A 23,785-nucleotide genomic window follows, 5' to 3' on the forward strand; every position below is an offset into this window, starting at 1 on the left:
GAAAACCCCCCCCCCCCCTTTCTCAGAATCCCACATCTAGCTGCACTAAATCTTCTGCCTATACTACGCTCGTCGGTTTACCCTTCCACTTCCCACGAAGGAGAGCTTCCAAAGTTTTTGCGAATTAGCAAAAATTTACGAGACCCAAGTTTTTCTTTTAATTCGACGAGGCTTTAGAACCGCAAGAGAGAATGAGAAGTAGTAAGATGCTGAGAATTTGAAACTGTCAATATTTTTTTACCATCATCCCTCACTCAATTCCAAAAGAAACCAGAGCATCCTGGTGTTGCGGTTGGAGGTTAACCACCATTATATCGACAATGACAAATTTGAGAAGTCTCGCTGATAATAGGGCGTGACGCGACAGTGCTTCCATTAAGGATAGCGGGGACGTGAACCACCCCAATTCAGTGACAACCACCCTCGCACTTATGCGTACTTACTACACGGAAACTCGCCTTCGTATTTCCACCGCGTCTCACGCGCGTACCAGAAGCAGACTTTGCCCGGAGACAAGGGAAAAAAGGTAGCACCCCCTGCAGCCAGTCAGGCAAATAGGCTGCTAGGCAGGCAGGCAGAGAAGCAAACAGGCAAGCGAGCAAGCAAGTAAGCATACGTGCAAGGTAGATTGTGGAAGGTCGTATGTAGGCGACAGCGAGGCTGTCGGGGGTAGAAGGCACGCATTGGTACTCACACATCAGCAACCCTAAACGCGTCGCTAAAGTGCCTCGAAGCTCCGGGTAGGTAGGTGGTTTAACGCGACTCCGTCCGGGTGCGATATCAAGTATGTATTGCTCGTGCCGCTGCAGAGCTGATTAGAGGGTTGAAGTGTTATCTTGGTCTAGCTGGTTCCCATTCTTCATAGGCAGGACGCTCCTTGTCCAAGAGTAGGTGCAGGGGATTTTACTGCAGTGACGACGTCAGATCTCTGCCAACTACTCCTGGACATCTTTTGCCTTTCTTTGACACTCATTCCCGAGATTCTACCCTTTCTCATTGGAAGCCTCTTGTTCTCACTCTCTAGCTTAAAACCCTCCTATTCTTCCAGAATTCCCCTAGCTTCGTACTTGTACTCGTTGTGCATGGTAAGAGCAATTCTGGCATCGCTGCTTGGCCAGGATGTACATACAAATAACTTTGTAACCGCGCAATTATTCAAATACGTATTGCTCGGAGTAGCGTTATCGCATGCGACGATTGTCAATTTAGCGAAGCCAGACGATAAAAAGAGGACGATGAAGGAGGAGTAAAAGGAAAGGGAACGGAGGAATTAATCAGGAACGGACAAACGATCCGGTATGAGTCCCTTGTCCAGCGGTAAGCACGTGGTGCAGACACGTGGTAGGTGGAGGAGCTTGCAACAATGGAAACAGTATTAAAGGCGGTAGGAGTAGCAGAATCTATCCACCAGGAGGAAGAAGTGTCTCTTTTTCGGAATTTCGTTAGGATTTTTCATTGAAAGTCTGCCGCGATCGGCGCACAAAGAAAAACGGGGATTTAATCGAAGCGTAACTTTCAGCTCGTGCTATCATCCTTTTACATCGCAACCTCTCTCTATCTCTCTCTCTCTTTTGCCATCTCCCTATTCATCCCACAGCACGGTCCTTCTCTATTGGAGAGCAAGTGGGAGAGAGAGAGGCACTTATGCTGGATTTTCTCTCGGAACTCGGCGTGGTGGCAACGCCCCCTCTTTGTGCCAAAATTAAATTATAATAAAATCATCGATAGAGTCAATCTCTCCTCTTCATCTCTCTCTCTCTCTCTCTCTCTCTCTCTCTCTCTCGCTCTTGCTCTTAGCCACCCTCTCTTGACAGAAACTACCTCGAAACTGCACCATCCGTCTGGAAAGAGAATGGACCGGGAATAATCAAAGAATATTGCAAGGCCCGATCGCTTAATTAAATCCTGCTTGCTTACAATTTTTATTCCTTTTTACCTTCATTATTGTCTTAATACAAAAACGTTTCTTTGTTCTGTTTTCCCTTCTTCCTGTGTTAGCAGCTACCCTCTTGTATAGCTACTTGAATCTCTACGCGAATCATTAACAATATCAAATGACCAGCACCAATGATGATTCCTCTTCTTGTATTATGTACTTCATCCCAATATTAGGAACCGAAATGAGCACTTACTATGGGATAACCTTGGAAAATTGCATAGAGTATTGTTAGTCAATTCACTGGACCTGGTCCATGTCTTTCTTAAAGATGAATTAAATCCTTTCTATATGTCTATTGTGTCCTTTTCATTATCCTCGTATCCTGTACCACATATGATTTAATACCCATTAAAATTGCTTAAAGGGTCTTCAGGGTAATCCGCGGTCGATTTCCAATCGCCGTACTAGATATACGTATATCAATATATTGTAAAAGTTTTCATAAAAATCCGACACCCCCTAACTGCAGTTTTTGGGCATTTGCGAGAGCATAAAATATCAACCCTCCAACACCAGGAAAAAAATTTTTCCGTGGAATGTCGCGAGTAACGTTGATTTAACACGGCGCTGCGGTCGCATTAACCACGGAAGTGGCAGTTAAAATACTAAAGATGACAGCGACAGAAGAACCAGTAGTAAATATGTATATCCCATGCGCTTAGAGATTAGCCAAATTTACCGCCTCGATTTCCTATTTCGAATTCAATGAGAGCGATGAAGAGAATAAGATAGGAAGAATCAGGAGACGTAGAAGCGAAGAGGAAGGGAAACGGAACTGAAAGTGAAAATGGAAAAGAGGAAACGGGCCAGTCTCCTCTGATGGGAAAACTTGGAATCTATTGTGCCATTAATATGCCCTTCAGCCAATAACTCCAGGTCCTTCCTCTTTTCGCGTCTACTTTATTAAAATAGTAAATCGGCCGGAAAGCTCGCGGCGAATGGTTACCCCTTACCTTTAAGTTCCTTTTAGCTTCGTCAATGCAGTCGACCTCCATGTGCTACCACGGCTGATGGTCCAGCATGGCCACCGACAAAGATGCATAGGTCCTTATACGAGATATTGAATCCTTATACGTTAGCGCATGTATGATATATATATATATATATATATATATATACATATATATATAATACGGGCATATATATATACGGTAAACTATATATATATACCCTAGACGTTTACTGGTTTAAAATATTTTCGCCAAATTTCGCAAGGGATGCAATATCATTGCGCAAATAATTTTCAAAAAGGATACGATACTCCCGCCTGTGTATGTGTGTGCGTGTGCTGGTCCCCCGCTGGCATCGATCTCGGAACAGATGCTACCCGTTACGCACGATGCATTTCGCATGAGATTCAACTTTTCTTATCCCTGAGCTCCCACCCCTTCCCATCTCTACTAAGCTCTCACCGACTTCTACTTCTTTACCCTTTTCTCGGGCTTCTCTCTTTCCTCATTTCCTTTCATCTTCCTTCTTCTCCCTTCCCTGTCGACTACCATGAAGAAACCACCCCTAGAGTCGCGTTTCAGGTGCACTTTTTTTTCCACCGCGTTCTGCCTCCTTTCCCATCTTTATTGCGAGCAATTCAATTTTACAGGGGACTTCTTCCTGAAAGTTTCCGTGAATCCGGACGTTCCGGAAATATCGCGAAACTATAAGGTTGGTTTCGTACGTGACAGGTTTTTACCGACGCTCAACCTCTACCCACTGTGGAACGGTATACCGACGTCATTCGTCACCTGGTGTACATACACTGATGCTGGAAAGGAAAAGGACGCCCTTCTTCCTAATGATATTTTATTATCAAAGGAATCCCTATGTGGAAATCGTTACCTCATCTTTTTCAAATTAATCCTCGGGATTATGCCTAGATAAATTTACCTGCGCAGGTTATCAGACGAAAATGAAGATCATTTTAATGTGTGCATGATGAATCCTGAATAACGGGGAAGCCCATAAAGAGCGCATGATCCTTCGTAAATTAGATTGCACTTGGGCAGGTGTTACGTTTAGTAAGGTTTCAGGATATACAAAGAATACCCTCACCTTTTCGAATACCCTCATTATAGTGGCTCACATGGAGACTTGCCAGATGCACAAAGGTGTAAAACAGAAAGTTAATGAGTGCACGCGCATACGGTGCCCATATATATATATTTAGGTATCAGATGCAACTTCGTATCCATGAAAAAGAATCGCGGCTTCGAGCCGTTGGTAGCGACACGCGACGCTACCGTACGTCGATGAGCGTCCTTTTGGCCCTTTGCCGCTTGCTAAGGGATTCATCAAGTGTGTCCTGAATTCATCGAATGCGTCGGCCAAAGGGACTCGGAGCGACGCGGGCCAACCGATTTCAGAACGAGCCCAGCCAGACGCATATAAATTGGCTGCGCAGCATGAATCCCTTTACATTTTAATCGCGAATGGCAGCAGCAGCAGCAGCAGCGTTGCGCGGTTTTTCTCTCTTCCCACTGCCTTCCGCATCAGCCCTCTCTCTCGCTCTCTCGCTCTCTCCCTCTCTGCTGTAACGCATGTTCGTCGCATAGAGCAACGAGAATCGTACCGGTGGACGAACCCATATAGTAAAGTTCAACCAGCACAGAAGGAGGACGAGAAGAAATATGAACGGCGTCGGTTGGGGCTGCAATACTCAAAGACCTCCACCTTCAACGTTTCCTCTATCGTCATCTACAACTTTACTACCTTTCCACCTTCCGCACCGTCTCTATGGCCATACCTCTATCTACGAATATTATTGTCTCTCAAATCAAATAACCAGCCATATTGCGTTTCAGTGTAAGCAGAATGCGTGTACTTTGTGCCGTACAACGTACAAATATGAAAATGTACACAAGTCTGATTGTGAGTACGACTCGTATTCCATAGCGGCGTGTAGATACGTCGGTGTCTGGTAATGATATTCGATTGGGACGAGATAGACGGGATAGAGAGGACACAATCCGGAAAGACGCATTTAGATACTGAAACAGGAAGAGAGCAAGACAGTGAGCTTTCATATTAATCTTGACCGCGTTTAATAAATTATTCCCGTGATCAGGCTTGAATTGGTAACGGGTCTGGAAAAGGCTCTGTAAAGGATGGAAAAAAAGGCACAAAAACAGAATACCGCGCTAGGGATCGAAACCATTGAAAAGGACAATAAACTAAAAATAAAGAGTTTCATTTGATCCCCGCTAATTACAGGTAATGCGTTTAATAAGATAAATAGTGAATACTGTATACGTTAACTGAGAAACTGAGAAACTTTACGAGAGAAGGCAAAGGGATACCATCAATGTCGTAACTAAGAGTCCGTCGTATAAAATTGACAATGCAGAAAGAGAAGTCCAATGGGTTGGTTATTTAACGAGTTAAACAAATTGTTTACATCTAACCGCGAAAGCCCTTTTAGCTTTTAGCCGCATAGAAATGCTCTTTTTCACAGCGGCCCGTGATACATATATGTATACTGAAGCTACTACTTTTTGGCCGCAGATAAAAAAAAACGTCTCTTCGCCGTCGAATCGATACTAATATCAGAGAACGATCGTTCCTATCGATTTCAGAAGCACTTTATCAGCGCTCACTTCCTTTCGATTTGCGATGTCTTCGGTTCAATGATCAGTCCATCTTCTCCTATTTCTAAGAGAATCTATGCTAAGCTATGAAATCAAACCTCAAAAGCATGAAAATAAAGAAAAATCCGTAAAGAGACAAGTGCCCACAGTCACCGTATGATGTTAAAGCATAAAGTAAAATAGTAGATGAAGTTGTAGTTATGGAATGAAAATGTCGAATGGAACTTCATAGAAATAGTTGAGAGTGGAAAAGCTCGATGGAAGGGAAGCAGTGGCGTTTAGAAGAGGGCGGCTGTCGCAACTGGCACGATGGAAAAGGCCTGGTTTGTCGCGAATGGCTTGTGGCGAGGTAAAGTCGTGACTGCCACTCGACACCAGTCGTAAAAGCTTTTGCAGACAATGTCGGAGGTCAGTAGAGAATGGGTGGTGTTGCATGGGCGGTTGGATGCGTGAGTACGTTGGGTTGCGTGTAAAAAGAAGGGTACGATAGGGTGCTGTCATTTGAGGCATATGCCACGAGACACCAAAACTGGCCACTTCCGGCGACACGTTACTCTTCGCCTAAAAGCGTGTCCTGTTCCATTAGGATCAGGTCATGGGAGTGCAGTAGCAAAGCCAAACGTATAATCCCTATGAGTAGAAAAAGGTGGTGGCAGCAGCACGATAAAATTAATTCTCTTAATAAGAAAAGTGGCCATTAACGTTCTTTCCGGATGTTATACCTGACGTTACTCTCGAAGACATTCCTATCTCCAGGTCGGCAACCTTATAGCTAATGCTTAGGAGCATTTACGAGCATCGCAAACAATGTTGACCTTCTCTTGGTCGCCGGCACAAAAGCTCTGTCCACAGTAGCGCTTGACAGGATGTTACTATCGAAACTACCTTACAGAAGCTGTTAGCTATATGTATGTGCATATATCTATGTGCATTTTTCTCAAAGCATAGACATACATACTGTGCTAAAGCTTCTTCTGGGTAGCTGGGTAGGGTAACAACGTCAGGACGCTAGAGATACTGTGGCTGGAGTCGACTCCGAGGAGTCTGGGCGAGCGTGTGTTACGAATTAATTTGGGAAGTTAACGGGAATCAAGTAGAGAGACAAGGCTCGTACTGCCTATCTAGTGTTGGCTCTCTAGGAAGGCGACCTACTCGAACGTATACCACCCTTCACTCGAGTCTGTCTCATCCCTCGACGAGGAAAGTCGTTCTCGAGAAGCAAAGGAGAGCCCAGGAAAGTGAGAGCAGCAGTAAGAGTAAGAAGGGTAGATGTGAGAAATTGCTCTTTGAGCGTTCCGCCTCGAGATAGATCCCAGCCTTAAGCACAGCGGTACAAATTATTATAACACTTTCTGCATTAGCGCAGAAATAAGGATTAACTTGGCAAGAATATTGCGTCCTCTGAGAACGGGTAAAAGGTGATTTAACGGTGATAGGATCGTGCTTGGGATCTTGCCGGATTTTGCCTTCCGATGGAAATGTCGCATCAAGCTATCAGTAGTGAACTGATGGTGAGTCGACAGGCGGAAATACGTTATCCATTCCGTTTCCTTAAAACTTGGCCTTCTTCATTTTCCCCTATCCATGTTACTCTCTTTGCAGAATCTCCGTCGCTCGCTCCACAACCAGCACAGTTGTCACCTTGAACCTCCAGAGTGAACCTGTACGAAGAAATTGATCGAATAAATTTCAAAGCTTTAACCGGCCACGTATACGACTCAATATCATCGCGGTATCCTATCCAAGTCTATCTAGTCGCTATCCAATCCCGATTCTATCTACCCCTGTTTACACTTCCTCCGGCATCAACCGCCAATCCCACGTGACTTCTATACGTGTTTTCCATCTGACGATTCTGTGATGTCATCCGTTTCTCCCCACTTTGCCGTCGTGGCTCCTCAAATCACGTACAAATAAACAGCAGCGTGATTTCGCCGAAGAGCCTCTTACGGTATCTGTTGGATCAGACTTTAGTTCCCAGACTGCAGATAACGTCCATCTTTATCCTACTGCGACGAATATCTTCACCTTCCTCCTCCATTAGCTAGAAAGATTTCCTCTTCCTGAGCTCTTTTGGGAACCTCCGAAATGTCGCAGTATCCGTCCCACCGTCTCTAGTAATATCAGCTTGAGAATGGACATCACCAAGGTATATCTCAGGCTCAAAGATAGAGGATCGAGAAGTGTCGAGGCTGTTTCCTCTGAAACGAATCGCGATCGGGTGGCCATAAACTTCCGGTGGACGGAAGGCGACTCCAGACCTTGGCCAGCGACGGCGAGGGGGTACGGGGAGCAGCATGCACCGGTGGAGGGGGGAGGGTTATCGATATCGATAACTAATAAAAGTGATGAAGGTGATGGCCTTGATAGCTGAGGGGTGCCCTGGACCTGAAGAGATAGACGAGCTCGATAGCCACCCTGGTAGAAAGACGCGGAAGCGATGGGTAGTAGTCAGGAAGATGATAGTGCTAGAGACGCTATGTTAGTGGCAATGGCGAAACTTGGAGGTAAGGGCAGGAAATGCAATATATACGTCTCTGTGACAAATATCCGTCCTGAACCGTGAGCGAGGGATATATATAAGTGAGATATGGTCTAAACCTCCCTTTTCGTTCTCCTGGTGCTACTCTACCAACAGCGACGTCAGCGACGAATTCGAATCTCGGGTAGGACACACCCTCTTACTTCGAAAAGCCCTACGGTGTGAGTGTGTAAATTTTCGGGGATGTTACCGGTAATAGGAATCCATCCCTCTCGTAGACTCTTTACCTATCTATATAGCTACAGGCTTTTACAGCAATATGCAAACTTATACAGCACGAGTTTCTTCAATGATGTTATACGTAGACGTAGAGATCTCTACGGTATTGGCACGGAAGTACAATATTAACTATTTGTGCGTAAATCCCATCCATATATTTGTCCCTTTTTTCTTTTTACTTTAGCGTTGTACCGCAGGTGGTACATGTAAGTGCCTATCGTCAGCAGTCTCTACGAGAAAGTCGCAGTCACGTCGACACGTGGACTGTTCGCACCTTTGAAGAGCGGCTGAATGAGAGGTTCAACCTAGTGTATGAGAGAGCGAAGAGTTCAGGGAAGTGTCGGTGAGAAAGACAGAGAGAAAAGGAAGAGGGAAGAGTAAGTCCACAAGGCAGAAGCGGATAGTTTAGATCTTTGGCGCGCGATAATATTGTATGGCCAAGGGAGTATTTGCTCGACCAACCCCTCTGCGACTTCTCCGGTGGTATGAGAACCTTTAGAAATGCGAAAACTTATTTCACCCTCTGACTTCTTATTTTCCGACTTGCGGAATCCCGCCGCCTTCTCGGCCACCCCTGGCCACCTACTTACACGCGCTAGGTAACTCACGTTCCGCTTGTGGTTTCTTGCAGTTTCTTTTATAGGGAATAAGCAGAATGTCGTTCTGCTGACACTCGGCAGCAATCCAACTTGGAATAGGTAATGACCAGGAAGGCAGTTGTCAGTGAGAATTGCTTAGAAGACGGGTTGCTTGCGCTTGGGCTAACGCCCCCACTTCTTCAGATTGCGCTTGATGCGACGCTCTTATTTACATGAGCCAATCTGCCAAACACGTGTAGTTGGCTACCTGAGATGAGTATTCAGGCATTGCGCTCTTGGCTTTAGAAACGCTTTGGGTTGCTAAAGTTGGTGAGCGCATACCTATATTTCATGTTATGAATGCTTGAGGAATTCTAACCGATAACGCATGTACGTTATTGCAACGAACGAGCACTCTTCTCCCCTTTCCTCCGGAACAACATTCAGATTCTTTACTGATGAATCGCTATACGTTGAGTGTGAGGCTAATATGGAGAATGCAATTGAGGTGCGTGCACTGAGAAACAACAATTATTTGTTTAAATATATTTATTAATATTTGACTTTTTTATTTCTTTGGCTTTTAACGCTAAACGTACGTACGATCGAGCAGTCATTTAACCATTTTAAAGCCAAAAATACATTTCTAAAAAATTGTCGGTAGGTTTAGTGTTAAAGCATTTCTTATTTCACCAACATTTTGTTGAGTCGCAATAAAAGATTGAAACGTGTTCGTTGAAATAATTGTCGTTTTCATTAACATTTAAATTGTTTCAAATGATGATTTCTTTTTTATGCTTCAATCTAATCGAAAACTCAATTCGATTTTTACTTTTTCGAATTTCCTGTTCTCCAAAGACACGGCAAAGAACTTATTTTTCAGTGAAACGCGTTCCGCTTGGACCAATAATTTTTTAATCATTGTGAAAACCTCCAAAAGGTAGGAAAAACGTTTTTCAGCCCTAATCAGCCCTAGTAAGCCTTAATCATAGCCTGTTTCGCGGAACAGGCTATGCAAAGTCGGTGCAGAAGAGGCCTGACGTCGCGTATGGAGTTGCACCCGCTGCGACCCAAAACAGCTGTCAAAAAAATATTTCTGGAATATTTTGATGGATATTTCATACTTAGACTTATTCGTTTTATTTACGAATTCGAAAAATGGCATCATATATATCTCGATGAAATTTAACGAATCATCAAGTACTCATATTAAACTAACAGGATAAATATGTGACCGTGACATCAGCAACCCCAAGCCAACCTCTTAACTTTACGCGTTGGAATGCCTGACGCAGCACCACGCTAACGTTCGTTGTAAATCTGCCAAACGATTCTTGCCAGCTGGGCTGAAATTCGTCGTCTTATTTCGTCGCGAGCCTGGGTAAGGGTGGGATTCCTCAATGTATGTATATCTAGCCTATTTACGAAGCTCACCCCTTTACTGCAGACAGAAGTCTAGCGCAATAGTTGAACGGCTTGGTGCATAATTTAACCAGTGCTCTTAGGCACAGAGAAGAGTTAACAAAAGCAAACATGCGTACGCACACCTTTGCGTCCTTCTCTAAGGGTTCCAAGAGACATAAATATCGGGAGAAGCTGTAAAATTCAAATTTTTCAAAATCATATTAAATACAATCGGTGAACGAGTTCAACGTGCTTTTTTTTACAGATGGCAAACAAAGAAACCCTTGACAAATCTCACGTGGCTTTCCATAAAATCACGGAAATTAATACTAAAATAGATAAATAAAATATATTTCAGTGCAGAAACATGCGAATGCATAGTTTGCAACAAAAATTTCATGCAGAACTACGTGCGATTAGAACTTGCTAAAGACTTAATTTTTTTTTTAATTTGTCAAAAAACATTAAACTGGCCGATCGATTACACATAATATATGTATCACGCGTGCTTCTTTCCCGAAACACGGTAGCAGATAATAGTTAGCAGCTACAAGCCATTAAAAGGCTGCACGCCCGATATAAATACACGCCACATAATTAACAGAAATACTAGTGGATAGATGACGTACTGGAAAAAAACATAACCATTTGACCATAATATGCAATACAAGCCCAGTTTCCAACTCGCTCCATAAGTCAAGCCTCGACACTACGCGTGACTCTACGTTACGGGCGGTTTCTCTGGCTCATGAGATAGATATTAATTCACAAGAAGGCACAGGGTTCCTCTTCCCGATCAATTACAGCGTGACAGCGCGTGATTGATGTGTACACACGAACGCTGCTTGCTCCTCCCTGTTGCCCTCCTTCATCATTTCTTTCCCTCTTACTCTCTGTGGCTTACTATGATTTGCCGTACAGTGTGTCTCTCTCGGCTGATTCTCAGCTGCATTACTTTTCCGTCGTGCCGGCTCTCGCCTCCTCATTCGCCTTTATCAGAGCAAATGCTCTTATCGTCTCTGTGGTAAGGAGTCGTGAAGAGGGAAGTGAGAACGGGGGATAGGCCTTTCTTGGACAGCCCAACGCGTTCTTAGAAGTTGAACGACGCAAACAGAGCGCGATCCTCGATTCGTCTTAACTCTTTGTAAAAAGGTGTCGCGCGTATCTTTTGCTGCATGCGATACAAGTATAGGTATAATAAAGGAAATATTTATAACTGATAGAATGGATTCTAAAAATGGGATAGGAGAAGAGAGAAAGTGAAAGAAATTGAGAGAATTCAGTTTTTTATTTTTTTTCTTTCAATTGGAATCCTCCTCCCCTCTGCTACTCGACGCTTCGACATTTTCGAAAACGGCCTCACCGATTTTCATTTCCATATATTTTCGTGTCCCCCATTGCCCATTCCTATGGGAATACCTCTTACGTGCCTTCTTTCTTTTATTATTCTCTCCCTTTATTCTCCTTCTATATTTTCAAACTCACTTGAACTTCCTGCGTGGCCCGTATATCCGGTTGCTTTTCAGTTATTATTATCTTGAGCAATAAAAATTCGTTCGAAACAGTTAAACAATCGTTCTGACATAACAATATTTCAGTGCGTTTTTACAGCTCAATACGAGTAATTTATTGGGGATTCATCGATCCGATCAACCGATCAGGTAGGGTCCTTTTTAGTCTTTTAGGTACCTTCGCGTAGACATTGCAAGTGCGAGTGAGACAAACGTATGAAAGTTTACACATGTATATCAAAGAAAGACAAATATACTAACCCATGCGACAAAAATTATATAGAATTCATATACTATAAAGTAACTATCACTGTACCGGTTTCCAACCACTCATGGAAAAACTGTATTCCCATCTCTCTCGCACACGTGGTACTTTTCAGTGTACTATTACAGGAGTCCTCGTATGTACCGTTACGTTCACCTCAAGTAATATACAGCTTCCATGTATAAAAATGGACGTAGACCCAAATCAAGATCAATAACCTCTTTCTTGAAGTGTGACTGTTATTCTCAGGATTTTTGGAAGCTTTACGTTGAAAATATTGCTAAATGGTATCCAATGGTATCATAAAGCAATAACACGAAAATTGTCAAACCTGACTGATGCATTTCATCCGCGTATGTCAACATATTCTCCAAAGAAATGTCGCACGCAGATCATGTCGCTTTACGACTCTCCAAATGAGGCGGAAGATTATAATAAGAGGATAAAATCGAAAGAATTACTGGAAACCGGTGTCCCTTACAACACGAGGGAATAGGGATGTCGCAATATTCCTCCCATGGGATTTTACGTCTCCGCAAGAGAATTTCCGTGATCTCGTTTAGCCGCACCGGGGACCACTACTGCCACACTCGTAGCTACGTGTTGCGGTAGGAGTCGCGCGAATCTCGACGAGTTAAGCTTTGAATACAATTTTTATAAGGAAAAAGGGAAGGAAAAAAAATATAAAAAAAGGGGCAAAAGAATTTGAAAATGTAGGGGAAAAAATTGAAGTTCCCTGTCGGTTATTGGGGGGTACGGGGGTCCTTCTTCGAATGAAGATCGATGATGCCATACCCCGTTAATTTTTAGACATATTGCAATAATGGATTGTCCGCCATTCTTGTGAATCGGTAACGAGTCTGCTTGCCTTCTCGATCCTTATAAATCTCCCTCTTTCTATTTCATCCCTTTGAATCCTCCCTTGACGAGCTACCGCTCCCTATATACTTCTACGGTCTATCATCATCACCAAAGCTACTGCACCCCACCCCGAATCGTTGATAGATGTGCAAAAGGCCGATTTGCATAAACGCGTCACGTTAAGGTGCCTATCCCAGCAGTATGTATAGGGTCGAGAAGTTTACCGTCGCACCAGCTGAGCTATCATTTCCCTTGGTCCTTTCTTTCCCTATTCCTCCTTATCCTTGGGCAGAAACCTTTGCCTCACTTTGAACTACATATAGAAAACTGAAGAGGCTATAGGTACCCAGACATTGACGCCGATCCTCGAGACCGACTTTGTCCCCATATATCATAGATCGTCCTCCCTTTCACGTGTTTTTCCTTTGGTTACTTCTCGTCCTCATCGTCATTCTCTTCAGACGATATCCTCATCTAGCCATCGAGGACTCTCTGGAGATTCAGAACAGACCTGGGACAGCCTTCTCGATAGTGGCAAGGATGCCGATTCTAAAGGAAAAATAAAAAGGCGAAGCCACAACGGAGAGCCATAAAGTCGGTGCTGTTTCCATGATAGGGCGAAGAGTACCGAATATCGGTAGTAATTCTCGACACGAGTTGCCCAAGAATTCCCATGTGCACCTCGTTGAAGAATGAACCAGGTTGACCAAACGAAATTACTGGCGAGAAACCGTCATGAGATTCTGGTTTCTCATGGTGGTTTCCTCAAGAGAAGGGATAGAATGGAATCCAAGATCGGCTATCTCTTATCAGTACTGTCACGTAGGACATTTGGTAACTCATGGGAGGCAGACAGATTCTGCTGCCGGGAGAATAGAAATAAAGGATAGACGAATAAAGACAGAGAGAACCAGAGATAGATTTCAACGTGGAAGCAGGAAGTGGGATCATCGAGAAAGGGCGAGAACCAACCTCTTCTCATTTCGAGGACGAGTCAATCCTGCAGGTTTGGTATTGCAGCGCAAGCGTGCAATTAACGCAATGACACGCAGAGTGCAATGGAATTGCATCGCCCATGGATGACAGTTATCCCAATGATGAAATTGAAACTGGGGTAGGTGAAGCAGCCATCCTTAAACGCAGGATCGATCAGTTAATTAACCCTTTCGATTGAACCCCTGAAGCTAGGACGGGGACGGGCACATTAACGTCATTCTCTCTCTCTCTCTCTCTCTCTCTCTCTCTCTCTCTCTCTCTCTCTCTCTCTCTCTCTGGCACGTTATTGTCTGTTACTAAAATTGAGTAGGACTCATATTATACCTATAGTTATTCTCTGTATGATGTCATGGTCTACAGGATCTAAGCCCTGATCAAATAAATTGAATTCTCTCTCTCTCTCTCTCTGTCTCTATCTCTGTCTCTGTCTCTGTCTCTCTCTTGCCGAATCCTTATTATTACAATTTTATTCCTTTCTCTTTTCGTGTTCCCCTTCTTCTTTCCCCATCATACCTGCACATCCTTGGTTTACATATACCTTTAAAAATAGTAACTTTTTTCCTTTTTCCCATTCCTCCTTCCTCTTTCGTCCTTCTCTCTTTACGGTATATCTTTTGGCGGACTATTACAACGTGACTGCGAGGAGAACTGAAAGCAACATCGAGCCTCACGTAGTTTTAATTAACTAATTAATTTGGGTAACCATACGGAAGTTAGCAAGCTTTTTTCCTGCAGTTGAGTGACTTCTTCAGTGCAGACTGTAGATAGCGTCTTCCGTCAAAGAGAAAGCGTCTGCCGCCGAAGGTAAAGACGCAAAGACGTTAATATCATCACGACTGTCGCCATACACAAGAACATTCGAGAATATCCTCACGCACCTGTATTCTCTCACTTGTTCTCTCGTTCGTCGCTCATGACTCGTGTGAAAATATTATAGGTATATAGATTATATAGAAATTATATATGTTTTCGTATATGTAATTAATATATAAAAATATCTGTTACGTATAGGAATGTATACTTGCGCAATACATATGTGTATTTCGAATAATATTTTCATTCATTTAACCAAAATTGCACATTTCTCAAATTAAATATATATCCCATCTGTCAGATAATATTATTATTTCATCGTAACAGGTTAATCCCATTGACTAGTAGTTTACTCAGTTTCCTCCTCCATTATATTCATCACATAAAAGTATGCTTTGGATATCTTTATTTTTGGATTCCATAAGCTTCTTATCTTATTACTTCGATATAAGTAAGTAATGCTGCTAGTACTGTGCGAGTACAATCGTCATGCTTGCGGTATATCTATATACATTTTTGTACATATGAATATGAATAAACTATGAATAAACTATACAATATACTACATACTTTCCTATATGAAGTTCTCCATCCTTCTACTTGGCTTGGCCATCTAATTAGCTAATTAATTAGTAATTTCTCCTAGTACGCTTACGTGACATCGATGCCACTAAACTACTCTCTAAACTACTCTTTTCACGTATCTCCATTCGTGCCTGCACTGTGTCCTGATTCTGCAATTTTTTTATGATTCCAATTAGCTAAGCGTTACCAAATATCTGCGCTGGCAACTAGTCGTGAATCGGTCGTTTAATCGTCTTACAGCGTCAGTCAGGAATTAGGGGGTTTCGTGCGGGAAGTCCTTTTACGAAGTTTAGGGTATGGTTACTGTTAAGGATCTTTAACACTAGTTGCTTAATTATATTTCCACCACTGTAGATTAACACTTTGCGCGCAAAAGAGATAATTTTCTGGGTCGTTGACACGCAAATCGCCCGGAAGCGACGTTATTTAGAATCCCTCGACACGCAGGTGAAATTAGTAAGACAAGCAGGAATGAATTCTACACAGCTCTTCTGTTCTTGGATACTTGAGCCTAACGCTAGCGAGTTATTGAGAATAAGGGATGAAGAAAGTGAAACAAGGGACGGGAAATCCCTGAGGCGCCAACACGATGCCAGTCCCAGTATTTAATACCCCGTCGACCCCTCGGGATCCACCCGTTCCAATTCACGTATCTCGACCGATTTAATAAATATAAATGTGAAAAGTCACCCGACCTCGTACTCACCCCGTGGGACCATCGTGTTACCACCCACTACGGTGGATACAGGAATTTCGGTACAGGCGGGAGTATACACGGGAGGTGGCGAAGCTACTAAAACTGACGAAGAAGAAGTAACTCATGAGGAAACGAATGTTTTACGAGGAGAAATAAAATCAAAAGGGGAAATGATAGTAGAAGAAAACTTGGACCCTTCGTAACGGCATGGAGGGGGGAGTGGAATGGAGAAAGGAAGGGGATATGGGCTCTAAAAATGCAAAACGACAAATCAGTCTGAATTACGAGCGGCGTCACTTTATTTATCATTTTATGGGAAATTCGTCGCCAGCGTCCCACCGTCCCTTGTCCAGCCTTCTTTTTTGCATGCCATTCCCTGGTACTCCTGTCTACTCCTTCGAAGGAACTTGCTCTACTGCGACCCCATTAAATGGCCCGACGGATAACATCCTCCTATCCTTGTGATACTGTAGGAACAAGTCGACCAAACACGATCATCATTTTGGGACTCTAAACTTGGTCCTATTACAAAAAAAAAAAAAAAAAAAAGAAAAACTCCTTCGAAGGAACTTGCTCTACTGCGACCCCATTAAATGGCCCGACGGATAACATCCTCCTATCCTTGTGATACTGTAGGAACAAGTCGACCAAACACGATCATCATTTTGGGACTCTAAACTTGGTCCTATTAAAAAAAAAAAAAAAAAAAATACGAAAAGAATCGACCACGTTATATTCGCCATTTATGACCACCGTAGCAAACTCTCAATGGTCTTAAGAAAAATTGCACTATTTCAAATGGAGTGACATACCCTTCTTTCCCTGGGGTCTGTTTACTTATGAGATTCGCATAGATGGCGACACTACTTACATTTCTAAAGATTAGTGCAGCTATTGTATCAGCAAACGAAAAAGGGAGGGGTAGAGAATGAGAGAAGGAGAGAGAGAGAGACCATTAAGAGAGAACAAGAGAAACGCACGCGAGGAGAAACGATGACACGTGCCTCTAGGGAATGAAATCGTGTCTAGAAAATATCGTATCTATCCCATAACACGAAGTTCTCCCAAGGGTGATAAAAACAGCCCCGACTCGGCGACGGTTTATTCCTCATTATTTTAATTGCGTTTATAGTCGCGACGCTTCCAGCCGAATGGACTTCCGCTGAAAATTTATCGAAACTTTCGTTCTCGCATTGAGAATCGATCAGAATCCATTAAAAGATCCACCGTCATATATCATCCAATTCTCCAGGCGAAATTACATTAATTTAATATTCCGTAAATCTTGTGCGATTTGTCTGCCTATTTTCAAATACAATACAATAATGTAGCAGTGCTCGTTTACACTACGAGCAGCAGTGAAAACCTACCCTAAAGTTTCAGTTTCTAAAAACGCTTAGTGACGAGGGGTAAGGGTAATTGTCCAGGAATTGAAGTCTCGTTAACTAGCATCACAGTGCGGTAAAGTAAAGGGCTTGTTTGATTGGTAAAACTTTGATTTCGATTTGAGACGCTGATATCTACGAGAGTTTCTTTCTTCGGGGTAAGTTCAGCAGGGGTAAGTTCTTTGGGCTCCAGGAATAAGTCTCGGGCCTATCGCCCATATAGCCGCTCCAGGACTTGGCTTTAATTTCTTCTCGGTCATCCTAAGAAAGTCAACCCGGTCTTTCTAGAAGGATCTCGCTCCCTACCATCCCTATTCGCCCGTCAAAACTTTCTCAGAAAGTCCTTTAATTGGAAAGAGTTCTGTCGTCCTTGTATACCCCTTGTGTCCCTACTGCTGTAGCTATTCTTGTAAAAGGGGTTGGAATCGAATAAGTACGAATCCAAGATCGCTCGTTTAGCGACTAATTGCTCATAGCTCCCAAGGGAATCCTCGTCTGGAAGTGACGAATCTCTCGGGATTCTGGTAGCGAGCTGCGTCCCCTTATCTGGCTGAGCTTTTTTTAGATACCGTAGAAAAATACAGTCCGAGCCCCAAGGAAACACGGATGAGTCTAAGGGAACCTATTTAGAGCGCTTTTTTTACGACTTGGCACGTTTCCTCCAGTAGAAAGAAACGGACGGATCAAGATGGAGTGGTTGGAGGAAGATTGTGTATTAAAAAAATAAAAGATTGAAAAAATAACAGTATCCCATTCTCCAAATTTATAGAAATATTCCGAGTTCTTCCCCAGTGGAAATTTCATCATGAAAATTCAAAGCCCATCGTGATTACATCGAGGCTCTGAAAGCCATAGCCCGGCTCTGAAATCACGAAAGAAAATTTCTAGCAGGGTTCCTCTGAGAATAATAGCGCTGACATTACTAACATACTAAAGGGTGTCGTACTCGTCATATAAGGTATATCTTATACATAGAATGTATGTATAAGATAGTACACAGAATATGTTTTACTTATTCAACTTGAGAAGCACTTATGTTTCCCCAATGGGCAGCGAGTAAATGGAAGCCACCCCCTACGGTAATGCCACAAAGGGGGTTGAGAATAGCAGCTCGTAGAGGTGGTTGAATTTTACTACCAGTTGGCGGACGTTTTTAATAGCTGTCCCTTTTCTCCGTTTAAATGCTTCCTCTATGTTTTTATATTTTTCTAACCTGCTTCCACATTCGTCCTATACCAGGATTAAATTAAAGAACCCGCCAAATGAGAACTTTATATACCTGCTGGATACCGACTGGCTGCATAAGGATGAAAAAGTGAGCAAGAAAAACATTATAGAGGAATAAGGAAGAGAGAGAGAGAGAGAGAGAGAGAGAGAGAGAGAGAGAGAGAGAGAAATAAAATTGCAGAAAAATGTTGAACTAATAAGGCTGTGAAAAGAAATGAGAAAGCTAAATAAAAAGAGAGAAGGAGAATTTTCATTGGTCGAATAATGTGCAGCTTTCGCGTTTCACACGACGTTTTATAATCCGCTTGATAAGTCGTTTTCGTTGGCATAGTTTAATTTTACTATAATTTCGAGGCCATTCAGTAAGGTCACCTCTTTTTCCAGAGTTTTCTAGAGACTCTGGAGCGCTAGTGGCTTCATTCCCATTTAGACACTTCATGAGTTTAAACTGGCACGAGTGGCGGCCTACCCTTCCTCGGAGCTCATGGACTTGCGTCTGCTTTCCTCACCTACGATTTAATTTAATTTCCGCTGACCCTCCCGTACATCATTTACACACGCGTATTCTGATTATTACATCAGGCACTCTCTTGGTTACCATGTAACGCGATGCCACCTACAGGGACAGTTTTCTAGCTAAGTTTTTTTCCTTCTCACATCACGTTCCCGGAGCTCGATTACAGAGCCCGTTTTCTTAACCCTGTGGCACGGATCTCATTGGTGCTATTTGATAATAAATGACAAAATGAGATTAGAGAGAGAGAGAGAGAGAGAGAGAGAGAGAGAGAGAGAGAGAGAGAATTTTGAAAGCAAAATAGTCATCGTGAGATAGGCAATGTCATGTGGTAAATTGATAGAGCCGGTGATACCTTTGTGCTTGCACTCGGGTAAGGCGTCCCGACGTCGACGTTTAAATATCGACGTAGCGTCTGCACGTTAATTCTTTAGACAGCTTCACTTTTCACTCTACTTGACTTTCTTTCACGACTCTTGAACTACTCGTGACACCATCTTCTTCCGCTCTAGGTTAGGGTGCCTTCTACTGTTCGTGCTGGTGCTCTATGAAGAAGAGCCCCCACCTCGTACTAGGGGTACAAATTTCTTCAGCAGTGAAAGCATCAGGACGCTGCTGAGTCACGCGAACGGTACGCCTCAGTGGATTCGTATTTGCCCTCTATGGCTCAAGAGAAAATCCGTTTTACCGTATTTCACGATATGATCGGCGACGAAGAATGCGGAGGACGTGGTAGAATGGGGGGATATGGCGGTAGGGGGAGGGAATGGGGGACCGGGAGATTTGCATTCGCGTGGATGAAAGTGCAGCATCGATATCAGTTATAGCGCTTGAAACCTCCTTGAAAGTCCTATAACCAACCGATATTGGTATTCTCTTGGTCTGAAATTCTTAGGGAATCTGGAGTTCACCTTCTTTTTCCTTTCTTAAAGGAGGATAAAGAAAGGTCGAGCCTAATCATATTTATATGTCGTGGCTATATGCGCGGCAATGGAAACAGGAGTGTAGGTGGAAATGAGAATGGGTGGACTAAAATAAAAAAAAAATAAAAATAAAAAAGAGCTTGGATATATCTAATGCCTGTCCGTTTCCAGTGTCCATTCTGGAAACCCCTCAAGGTTCACTCTCACTGTTCCATTCCCTTCATTTTCTTCCATCCCTTATTCATTCCTTGAGGTATCTTTCCCCTCCCTTATATTTCACGTGAATACACGACTGAAAGCAGTCCAGTTCTTAAGGTAGGAACCGCGAAATTTTCTTTGTAAATTTTATTTCATCAAGAGCTGACAGACGATCTCCCTCGTATTCACAAGGATGCCTCAGTCAGAGATACGCCGTGGTAGCAGCGAGGTTGACAGTCTTAAATAGGAAGAGACGTGAAAACCCGAGATTGCGATATGAAGGCACGTGTAAGCAGTCCGCGCATCGATCTAGAATGGAAGAGCTGCATCCCCATCCCCCTCCCCCTCCCTCTCCCCGGTTTGTCATTCCACGCTTTCCGATCTAACCCTGGAAGAAAAGGAGCCTCATCATCCTCCCGGCCTAATTTCATGGATCTGGAACGAGAGCAGAATTCTCCCTTTGCCATTTTATCCCAGCAGGATAGAGCCGAGATATTCCTATGCCAAACTCATCCTTCGTTTTCCATTCGCTCCTTATGCTTTCTGCCCGTCCGCGTCTCTTCTTTTCCGGCAGACTTGCTGTACTCCAACGTTCAGAAGGAGATCTGGCTGCGCCCATAAAAAGCAAAGTGCTTGACGGACCCGCGGACGCTTTTTCTGTAATTCACGAAGTCTCTCTATATGTATACCTTTCGCCCAGCCAGACCAAAGGCTAGCATCGTTATATATATCTACCAACACCGGTAGCCATACAACTCTTGCTCTCTCCCCGCCGCCATTTATACTATGGAGGACCTGCCGCCAGTTGCCAATGTGTATTTACTTTGTTTTAGGTATGCACACAAGTCTTAGCCCGGGAATGGACCTCGTTAGGTGGCCAGAGAAAAAGTGTGAGGAAACTTCTGAAGGGAGACTGGTAAGGTTACGACACTCAATTCCTCGAGAACGATATAAGCCAAAGCTTAAAAGATCGAGGAAAAGCTCAGGGCGTGAAATGTGAAGTAAATAAAAGATTTAAAAAAAGGAAGAGAATTCTCTATCGTAATCAGTGCCAATAGCATCTTGCCGCGTCGAGTTAAGATTGCGTCTCTTATGGCAGGGATAAATCTAGAGTAGAGAGCAGATAAATGGAAGAAAATGGAAAATGGACGAAAGACGATACGTATTCCTGCAGGATTCTCCACGTGCCCCATTAGGAATTCTTCCACCACGAAATCCTTGAGTCAATCAGAAGGGATTACTGGAAATCGCTGGCCCCGGGATAGAACAAAATAATGAGAACAGAGAGAAAAGCGAAAAGAAGAAAAAAAGATTAAAGGGAAGTTGAAAAAAGGGAAAGGCATGTAAAGTGTAGAATAGAAAAATAAAAGTAAAACCAGAGGAACCGCGTAAATAAGTGCGTAGTCCTGAAGGAGGGAGGAAGGCATACGATGGTCTTCTCGCGTGTCGGTAGTCCGTTCGCCAATAGCAAAGCAACCGTGATTCATGTACGCAACTCCGGAAGTGATTGTTCCTATTATTTCCTTTGCCCCATTGTATGTACTCCTCTATTTTTTTGCTCACCTTCTTTACTTTTCCTTACTTTCCTCCTCTGTCTCTTGGTATACCCACGCAGAAATACTTTTGGATTTAGAAAATAACGCTGACGACCCCATTGGAATTTCAGTTGCAGCGTGCGTTATACGGAACATCGCAAAAAAATTCTGACAGCGCGAAGTTGGAATGGACCGGGATAAAAATTATTTTGAGAAAGTTCACGTGACTTTGAGTCTACATTAGCCGAGGGGATTTCTATCCATGGACGTTCCCTGTGCTACGGCGTCTTTCTTTCCTCCCCCCCCCCTGGATCCCCAGCCCACTCTCCTTCTCTCTTTCATTCTTTCTTTCTTTCTTTCATCGGTTCTCCTGGGGATCGTGAGAGCCGCGCCAGCTGAAGCGGCGATTCCTGTACAAAGTATCTAAGACTACAGGAAGCGCAGCTAATGATTCCACCTAACACGAAGCAAATGTTGCGCCCTGTCTCGCGTCAGCGACTCGTTAAACGTCCAATACTCTTCCCTTTGCCACAACCAAAAATCTCGAGTAGCTGCGCACACCCATACGTATGCTTTGTGCGTACGCCTTCGTGAGCTGTAGTTTTGTTAGTACCTCCTATATGAGGCTGTACGGTGGTTCGACGAGGTGATGCCTTTACGAGTCCAGCATCCAGATACGTACGGAGCGATTTTGAAGACGGGACAAGACCGAGTACATTGAACTGTAAGTGCCATAAGTGTCGCGTAGCCGTATACGTGCAAAATTTATGAGTTTATTCCTCGGTATTAGTTGAAAAACACTGGAGGCGACTGTAAGCAGCCTTCCTCCCGTACATGTATCGGCCGTTCGCTTAGCCGCGCCGAGCAAATTTACGTCTCGTAAAATATATCTCCAGGGACTTATTTATCGAGCTTGTCTTGGGGCTACGCGAAACATGTGCATCGTGTGTAGCGCTATCCATTTACGCGCATACGCACATACTCGTTTATGTCTCATGCTTCTTCGTACTACCCGTGTATCCATAGGGAATATGCGATGCGTTCAAGAAAATATAAAACATTTCTCACGTCAATTTAATCTTTTTTTTCGGTGCGTTGTTGCACAAGGGTTGATCCCTTGCGGAGGATAGCACGTGCTCATTAACGGACAAAGTTTTTCACTTAAGGCAAGCCAAGAACTTACCCTTCTACGTGTAGTCCAGATACCTGTTAGATGTGCCATAGCCATGAACGCGGAGGTGTCAAGTGCTTATGTTAGAGCAGTTAGGTTGAGTTAGGGTGCAATCAAGTGTTGAGACCGTTAGCATCCGTTGCTCGTATTAGCGTGAGACGAGCCTGATGAAAAGTACCGGATGAAGGCCAAAGACGCACGCTCAATTATCTCGACGATTATCTCGTTACCGAGTAGAATTAATATTGTCACGCTTCGTTTTCAAAAGAAAGACATGGAAAAGAGAAAAGAACTGCGGAGAAAAAGAATTTACCAAACGAGAATATTTGTGCGATGTTGCGCTGACGACTCTAATTAGTAAGAAACCTTGCCCTCCTTCCCCCACTACTGTATAATACGTGTGAGTTTCTTTCTTCCTGTCTCTCTTGCACTCACTCGCACAGTCTTTGCCCGAAATTCTGCTACTGAAACGACTGAATTGAATCGCTATCAGCACCTCTATAGCGATCATTGTCACCGACTCAACCGACACCTCCCAATGGCTTAATAAACTCAGTGCTCTTAAGTAAAGGAAAACTTTCAAAATAAAGGTAACTCAGAGGCATTAATGAAAGTCAGAAGTCACGTTAAATTGCACGTATGCTTTGCTGGTACCTCTTATGGTCAAATTTTTCCTGTCGCCAATGCGTATTCAAAGTAGTTATAAAAAAAAATTGAAACATGTGCTGTCATGTAAAGTCGGTATAAGTAGTACGTGAAGGTAAGACTGTTTACTGATTTCTTATTCTTTTGTATTAACGAGAGAGAGAGAGAGAGAGTGAGAGAGGGAGGGAGGGAGGGA

At 43.4% G+C, this 23,785-nt stretch overlaps 1 long non-coding RNA gene across 1 annotated transcript in view; it reads left to right on the forward strand.

The window, feature by feature from the left end:
- The window catches only part of LOC112495121, a 66,334-nt gene extending 44,787 nt beyond the window's left edge, over positions 1–21,547 (forward strand). The window contains exons 2-3 of the long non-coding RNA XR_003061357.1: positions 19,630–19,748; positions 21,072–21,547. This is a non-coding gene — a long non-coding RNA (uncharacterized LOC112495121). The remainder of the gene's footprint in view (positions 1–19,629; positions 19,749–21,071) is intronic.
- Positions 21,548–23,785: the final 2,238 nt, after the last annotated feature.

Source organism: Cephus cinctus, unplaced genomic scaffold (genome assembly GCF_000341935.2).
Source record: "Cephus cinctus unplaced genomic scaffold, Ccin1 Ccin1_scaffold1295, whole genome shotgun sequence".
Classification (NCBI taxonomy): Eukaryota; Metazoa; Arthropoda; class Insecta; order Hymenoptera; family Cephidae; genus Cephus; species Cephus cinctus.